The sequence below is a fragment of the Lissotriton vulgaris genome, chromosome 3_1 (genome assembly GCF_964263255.1).
Source record: "Lissotriton vulgaris chromosome 3_1, aLisVul1.2, whole genome shotgun sequence".
Lineage (NCBI taxonomy): Eukaryota > Metazoa > Chordata > Amphibia > Caudata > Salamandridae > Lissotriton > Lissotriton vulgaris.
This window is the reverse complement of record NC_141689.1, coordinates 2,049,728,449-2,049,736,883: the sequence shown is the minus strand read 5'-3', so window position 1 is coordinate 2,049,736,883 and position 8,435 is coordinate 2,049,728,449.

Genomic DNA, 8,435 nt, shown 5'->3' with positions numbered 1-8,435 from the left:
GAAACGCACCGTGATGGATTGCATCATTCCTCACGGGATGAACGCAGAGAATGTGCCTACCCCCCTTCACCTCGGAACCCACAAGCAATATCTGTGATCTCCCTCAAGGGTCATCCATCAGCCCCACCCTTTTCAACACCTACTTGACACCTCTAGCCGAGATGGGAAAACCCATGATCCCAACATCATATACTATGCAGACGACATCCAGCTTATCCTTTCACTCTCAGCAGAGCCCACAACCACCAAACCCAACTTCCACAATTGCATGAAGAATGTCGCAGACACGATGAAGGGTAACTGTCTGAAGCTCAACACAGGCAAGACCAAAGGGCTGATCTTTGGCAACAATGCCTCCCTCTGAAATGACACATGTTGGCCACCCAAAATCAGACCCACCCCTACATCAAAAGACCACATCCACAACCTCAGCATCATCCCTGACAGCAAACTCACCATGAAATGACAGATCAACACAGTCTCCTCTGCCTGCTTCCACACTCTCCACATGCTCTGAAGAATCGTCAAATGACTCCCTATCAGCACCAGTAAAACAGTCACACTAGCCCTAATCAACAGCCGACTGGACTAGGATAATGCACTATACGCAGAAACCACGACCAAACTCATGCGAAGGCTCCAGATGATACAGAACTCAGCAGCCAGACTGATCCTCAACCTGCCCAAACAGACCCACATCACCCGTATTGAGTAATGCCGTATCACCCTTACCCATTGTTGGGTCCCCCGATGCCGTTCCAGGTGTTCCAGATGATGTATCTTCAGGCTTGCTTCTTGAACAGCGCTCTGTGATGCAGACGGGGTGTTCCCAAGTGGTGGCCAGTCTCACTCAACAGTCTAGACGTCCTTGTACTTTATGGGCTAATGCCAAGCATTGGTCAATTTTTCTGGTTGGTGTCTGAGGAAGGGGTTGTCTGTTGAGAAGATGGATCCTGTCTGAATTCTGGAATTTTTATTGGAGAGCCATTCTATGCTCTGTGCTCTGTGGGCTGCTCTTCGGGTTTTCAGGTGTCCTTCTTTTGATATGGTAGAACCTCTGGTTTCTCGTGTGTTACTGTCTCTGGCATTGAGGTGCCCTCAACTGAGGCTGTCTCCCCCTCCGTGGAATCTGCCGTTATTTCTGAAGGCTTTGCAGGGGTGTCCTTTTGAGCCTCTGGAGTCTGTGGACTTGAAGTTCTTGACCTTGAAGGTTGTCTTTTTGGTGGCGATTGGTCTGCCAGGCAGATTAGTGAGTTGGGGTCTTTCTTGAGATCTGCCTCATTTTTTCAGTTTCTGGACGACAGGGTGGTGTTGAGGACTCACCCTATTATTTCACAGGTCCGTTGAGGTGATCCTGCCTGTTTTCTTAGCTGAACCTCGCCTGAGGAGGATTCTTGGTTGCATCTTTTGGATGTGAAGCGGGCTTTGTTGGTGTACTTGTCTCATACTGGGCCATTGTGTAAGGGGGACAGTCTGTCACTTTTGGTCAGGGCAGGCTGGGTTTGAAGCCCTCCAATTATGCCCTTAATCGTTGGCTTCAGGAGGCCATTCAGGTGGTCTATGGTTCGCAGGACAGGGTGGTAGACCTCACGGTTGAGGGTCGTGCTACTCGTTCGGTGGCTGTCTCTTGGTCTGCTTTTAAGAGGGTGACAATGGAGGATATTTGACGGGCTACCACTTGGTCTTCTCCTCATACATTTGTGGAGCATTACTGGCTGGAGATTGGGGGAGGTGACCCCGTTTTGTTTGCTACTTCTGTTCTGGGTGCTGTTGCATCTTGAGGTTCTGATTTCTGTACCCATGTAGTGCGTATAATAAACTTGGTTTTGCAATCTCTCCTGTGCGTTGGCTGTCTTCTGTTCTCCATGAAGCCTATGCTTACTTTGGTATATGCTCATGTGCGGGTTCCTGTGGTGAAGAAGAAGATTGAGGAGGTAATGCCCCGGTTCCTTACCGGTCATCTTCATTACTCCGAGTTCTAGTCTTCCTCACTAAAGCATCGGCTCCCATCCCTCCCAGCCCTTGTTTTTAGGGCTTCCAGTTTCTCTGTGGCTTTGGTTACAGGTCTTCTTGGTGGTTGGTCATTCCTTTTATAAGATTGGTTGTTAGGGGAGGTGGCCACTTTGGAGGGATGAGAGGCTATTACTTTGCAGTTACTCTGGGAGCCAAAATCTCATGCATGCATTATTGTGACGAGGAAGCCTAGGACTCCGAGTAATGAAGATTACTGGTAAGTAACCGGGGCAAGAACCAAGAAAGAGAGTTAGCCTGCTTTGGTTTGATAGAACATGAACAAAACCAAGAGTGCACAAAAAGAGGAACAATGAATGTGAGAGCACAGGTAGGGTTGGAAACAAGAGCTGAGATGCTCAGGATGAGTGCCAGCAAGTGTCCTTTGCACCATGCAAAGTGTCTTAAAATGACATCTGGTAATGTATGGAGAAAGTCCAACTGGGATTCAAAAGAAGTGCACTAACCTAAATTTAGGGGCAGAATGGCAGGTTCATTTTGAACAAACTGAAGACTAATGTTCAAGAACTTTAAGAAAGACCAGGGTCCCTTTTGTGACACTCACAACCTTTATACATGCATTGGTAAAAAGGATTTAAATTGCATCACCTCAGAATACTTAAAAATTACTCACTTATCACTGAACTCTGATTATATAAAATTGTCTAATTTTACATGTGTAAAACTGACAAAATAATGAAGTATTACTACCACAAAAGGTGCTGGATTATGCCACAAAATTTGCCATTTCTTGCCACAAAGTTTAGTCAACCCTGCAACATAATTTGGACCTCCTCTGTCACATAATTCCAGTGGCCATGATGATACCTTTAAATAGAATACATTTCTACTGGTCTCGAAAGGGCTCCTCGATCTGTGAAAAAATATTGTAACAGGTATGCCATCTAAACAAATCCCTCAAAAACAAACTGTGGGGCCTCTTCATTCAGATTTGTGTATGAGTAGGTATGGCTTACTATTGTAGTACTCCTGACTTACTCATAAACTTTAGGACTGAACCATGAGTAATCTTGGATTACCCCAGCCAACTCCTGGAATTCATACCACAAGAGTAAGTCACAGCAAACATATTTGGAAACCTGGCCCATTGCTTTGGGAAAGGCCATGTTCCATTCCACGGTAATCAAGTTTGCACCTAGACTTCTTTATTGGATGCTGGTCTCATATTTGCGTGCATTGTGGTTGCTGAACAAGGTGGGGGGGGGGGGGGAGACAGATTGAATTGGTTGTCTGTTACCTCTGCAAGTCTCTGCCCTTCAATACTGTTGAAATTGATTTTTGACCACACACCCACCCACTAATGTTATAGTGTTGAAACTGTTAAGATAATACCTGCTACGACTGGAATTCACAATGCTGTGCACTCGGTCCTAAATAGTCTTAGTCACATGGTGGCATAACAGTGAAGACTGAGAGATCCTAAATACAACTAACTATGTGGATCAGCAGCTGAACACATGGCAAACATTGTATTTTATTGCTGTGAATTTTCATTATTAGGAGCACAATCCTGTCTCAAAAGCTTGGACGACATGTATTAAAAGGATTAAGTGACAGACTTAAGGAAAGTTAAGGTGATAACCATTTGATTAACTTTAGTTACGTTTTCTAAATGCTCATTTATTTATAAGCTATTTTTTAGAAATTGCCTTATAAGGATAGATGAATTTGTATGTAAATGATCATAAAATGGGGCACATAAAAACAGGTGAAAGGCTGTGCCGTCAAGCCCGCCCTAAGACGTAGTTCATTCGATGTTATATTTTTTCTAAACGTAAATACATCTATTGCCATAAAGCAATAAAACGAGAATTTTAAGTACACTGAGATTTTAATTTTAGTAAATTGAAAATACCTCTTCCTCTCCCCATGACATGTTGGTCCTGTGCTGCTGCGCGTCTCAAAAGCACACAAATATATTTGGGAATCGTTATTTCTTTTTAGCAACTCAGTTGTTTATAGACACTTTAAAAATATGCTTCAGTAAATCCCGCATCCCACGGTTTATATCCATCAAAAACTAATCTAATACGACAAGACTACTCTATTTTAACAGTAGAATAGCATTTTCACCAAACTCTGATAAATGATGCCAAAGTTTGCTAAACTGAATTTCGTTGCTCCTGGGAAGGACCTGTCACCAGGCCTTGTTTCTTCAACAAATGATTGTACCTGGCCGCACTCGTACATGAAGGGTTTTCCTGTTTTGGTACCCAGCTACAAAAGAGAAGAGTATCTTATTTCCAATGACATATATCTGCCTTTTCTATTTAGCACGAGTTCAGATTGAGTCTGTTCGTACTGTATACCAGTGACTACATGTCCTCACGAGGAACCATTGTTAACACTCTTGAAAAAGCAAGTGAAGCCCGCACCGAGCATGAAGCAAGCTTTGAAAATCATGGCAATCATTTTGCTGTTTGTAGAGTGGAAAGGATCTTGCCAAGTTTTGCTAACACAACATAAAAACGGCTTGGGCAGGAACAGTGTGAACGTCCCTAATACAAATAGCAGGGCAGGCGGTGTCCACAACAACAGTGGAAAGTTCCTTTACGCACATAATATTTGGTATATGTAGAGCATCTGTGCGTGCTTTAAATCACACACAGAACAGGTACTGAATGTGCAGCAACAGGATAATACTACTGAATATCAACACCAAGAGTATGGAGGCATAATACATGGGACAGAATATGGAGGGAACATATTTTAAAAGGTAAGTGCATGTGGAGACTATTCCAAACTCCACATATATATAACTTGAAGGTATATGTAACTTGTAAGACTATATATGTGGAGTTAGGTATAGAAATCTAGTCTTAATTACCTGTTGATATTTCATTTTCAATATTCTTTCCCATCAATATTGTTGATTCCGTTTTCAAGGGGCACACCCAGCAGGAGCAACACCTTTCTTCACAAATGCAAAACCATTACAGCACAGTGCATGGTTCCTCAAATACAATGTGCACAATGTAGAACAGCATTGCAAATGTGCATGTTAACCTGTGATGTGGCCACCTAATGCTGTGTAAAGTGAGGGCAGATTCAGAAGAGGAGTAAAGTCGAGAGAGGAGAGCGAGGGGCAAGTGAGGAGGGCAGATGGAAGAGAAGAGAGGTAGTTGAGAAAGCAGGACATGGTGGAGAAATGAGTGAGGTGAAGAAAGTAGTGTGAGACAGAGACAAAAATAACTTTTCAGTTTCCTTTCACTTTGCTTGCTGGCACTTAAACTACAAGTCCCAGAATGCAAAGCATGATGGGTTGAAACGTCAGAGGAGGCTACAGGTCACATACAAGACAACATACCACGTGGCAGCTACAATAAATCAAACTCTTCTCCCCTAACAGAAGCTAGAAAATTATGAGAACCACTGAATCACATATTGGCTAACCCTACTGGTTTAGGCTGTATGCACTGCTTGCTGTCTACCGTCTGTCATCCTATCAAATTATAGGGCACAGGCATGACATACAACATTTTCCTATCATCTGAAAGTGTATAATTAAAGGAGCTCTGGACAGAACCGTGTAAGTGAAGCTGCTGGAAACTGTGCAGACCAAGCAGCCAAGTATCTGGCATACCACCCTAGGCAGTGCTAGAGAGACCGGAAGTGCCATATTTGTCTGGATGGACCCGGGTTTTCATGAACAGTCCCGCTGTCTCCACAGTTTTAGTTTAAATGAATGCATAATATAGTTTCTTTTTCTTTTTATCTTTTTATTTGAAGAGGATTTGCAAAATTAAATTTCATAAACCTTCCATACATATATGACCTTTAACGGCCAATTATACAGGAGCTTATAGTTCTATATTTCACCTATATATACATTATATCAAAAGAAAAAAGAAAACATGAACCATATACAGGCAAATAGCCTTAAAAAAATAATAGTTCTCAGCATCACATTTACAAAAACAAACCATTGTTGAACGTCTAACCTTCCAATAGTCCTGCTATGACCTATTTCTTTTACACAACAGTTTGTCTAATAATCAATTTTTCCAGAGGTGCCCAGATTTCTCTGCCTCGCTTACGAGCACCCTGAACTTTACATTTATAATTTATATAGTGATTTTTTAAGATGAGATATAGGCAGTAAGCGACCTATCCAAGCTTGAAATCAAGGAGGGTCTGAGTCTTTCCAGTGGGTAGAAATAACAAGTCTTATTACAGCAATCGCGATAAAAACAAATTTGCTCCTACGATGATCACATTGTATATTCTCATCACACCCCAATAGCATTAGAGTTGTGGATATTTTAATATGATACTCTACAGCTGCTGTCAAGAAGGTTTGTATTTGTTTAATTAGTGGATTTAATTGCTCACAGCTATAGAACATATGAATTGTATCTGCTGGTCCTTGATCACATCTAGGACACTTGTCATCCTCTCTTTTCCCCCAACGATGCAGTTTCTCATGGGTGTAATAGAGTTCATATAGTGTATAATAATGCTGGGCTTTTACATTTGCTGCAAGAAATAGCTCACTAGATAGATTCAGAGAGCAACATACATCAATATCGCAGTCTCCAGTTTTCATAGCCCATTTAGCTTCTATTGCTTCCAAATCGTCTGGAAGTGTACTCATTAACATTTTATATATATTCTTAATTCTAGTCTGGGGCTGAGAAATAGTTTCAATTAAGGAGATACTATGCAGGAAAAATCCCTTCGCCCTCATTTTGTTCAGATAACTCCTAACCTGTCTATATTTAAACAATGAACCATTAGATATGCCACATTTATGCTGGAGCTCCGAAAATAGCAATCTTTGTTCAGCCAACTATAGATCACCCACCGTCAGAATTCCCTTCTCCTCCAACTGCCTAGCCAACTTATTATACATTGATAAGGGAAAAAGGGAAGATTACCACAATGGAGTGTATCTGTTATATACAGGAATATTCACTAAGGCCTTCATCCTTTTCCAAATTTTCCAGATTGCTAGCATTATCTTAAATTTGTTTTTTTTGTAATACCTTGGCTCAATTAGCCGAAAAGGTGCCTCCTGGGCATTAATTACTACTGCTAACTCGTATATTGAAGGAATATCACCAGCTACATTATACTGTCTGCCTCCTGTGCCTGGCAAAATTACAAAAGCCATTTGCTGTAAAAAGCATGCGTAGTAATAGTACCTAATATTCGGGGCGGACCATCCTCCTTGCTCCTGTGGCAATGTTAAGAACTTAAAAGATCGCCGGATTTTAGAGTATTTCCAGGTGAAACTACTAAAGATGCTGTCTATTTTCTTTAATAAGTGATCTTCAATTGCTACTGGTATAGATCTGAACAGGTATAACATTTTCTGAAACATAACCATTTTAAAAAGATTACCGCGTCCTATAGGTGCCAGATTAAGTCTATTTAATCGACAAAGATCTGCACTAATCTTATTAAGTACTGGTGTCATGTTTATTTTCCAGATGACATCAATAGCCCTGGTGATCTTGATACCTAAGTAAGTTACCTCGGCTGATCTTCGAGGATCACTGCACCCAGTGTTGATATTACACAAAATCTGAGTTTTCCCTGTATTTAACAGGTACCCTGATTTTTGGCCGTATTCCTCAGCTGATTTCTGGATTTGCACAATGGCTTTCTCTGGGTCTCCTGTTACTATAGCCAAGCCATCAGCATAGGCCAGTATTTTTGTCTCATGGCCATTACATTGTATTGGAATGATAGTCTGTTCTTGGAGAATTTGCTTTATAAAGATGTCGATATACAAAGCAAAATAATATTGGAGAGCAGGGGCACCCCTGTCTCATCCCCTTGCAATCCCTATAGAGGTTGATTCTTCCCCCATAATGTTTAATCTGGCATATGGCCAATGGTACATTGCTTGTATGGCTGTTAAAATAATGGATCCAGAGCCCCTCTGTGCCATAGTTGTCCATAAATACTGCCATGCCACACGATCAAACGCTTTCTCAACGTCCAGGAGGTTCATAGCCATCTTCTCACTGGTTCTCTCAGTAATATCTCATAAAGCTATCGCACACCTCGTATGATCTGTTGTACCTCTCGTTGGTATGAAACCGTGCTGCCATGGGGAGACAAGATGAGCTATGATCCTCCTTAACCAGGTGGCTAGAATTTTTTAATATAATTTCGTGTCAGCATTCATAAGAGATATAGGTCTGTATGAAGCGGAGTTATCGGCGGGCTTCCCTTTTTTTAGGAAAACCACTATATCTGCCCTCTGCCAAGACTCAGGCGGGGTCCCGCTACATTGCACCCACAAAAACAGATCTAATAGTATAGTGATTATTTTTTTTTGGATTGCATTATATAGCTCCAGTGGGGTCCTATCTGGGCCTGCCGCTTTCCCTATATAGCGATAGCTTGATGGGCGGAGAGTACCTCTATTTCGGTTATTTCTCTTTCCAGCTCTT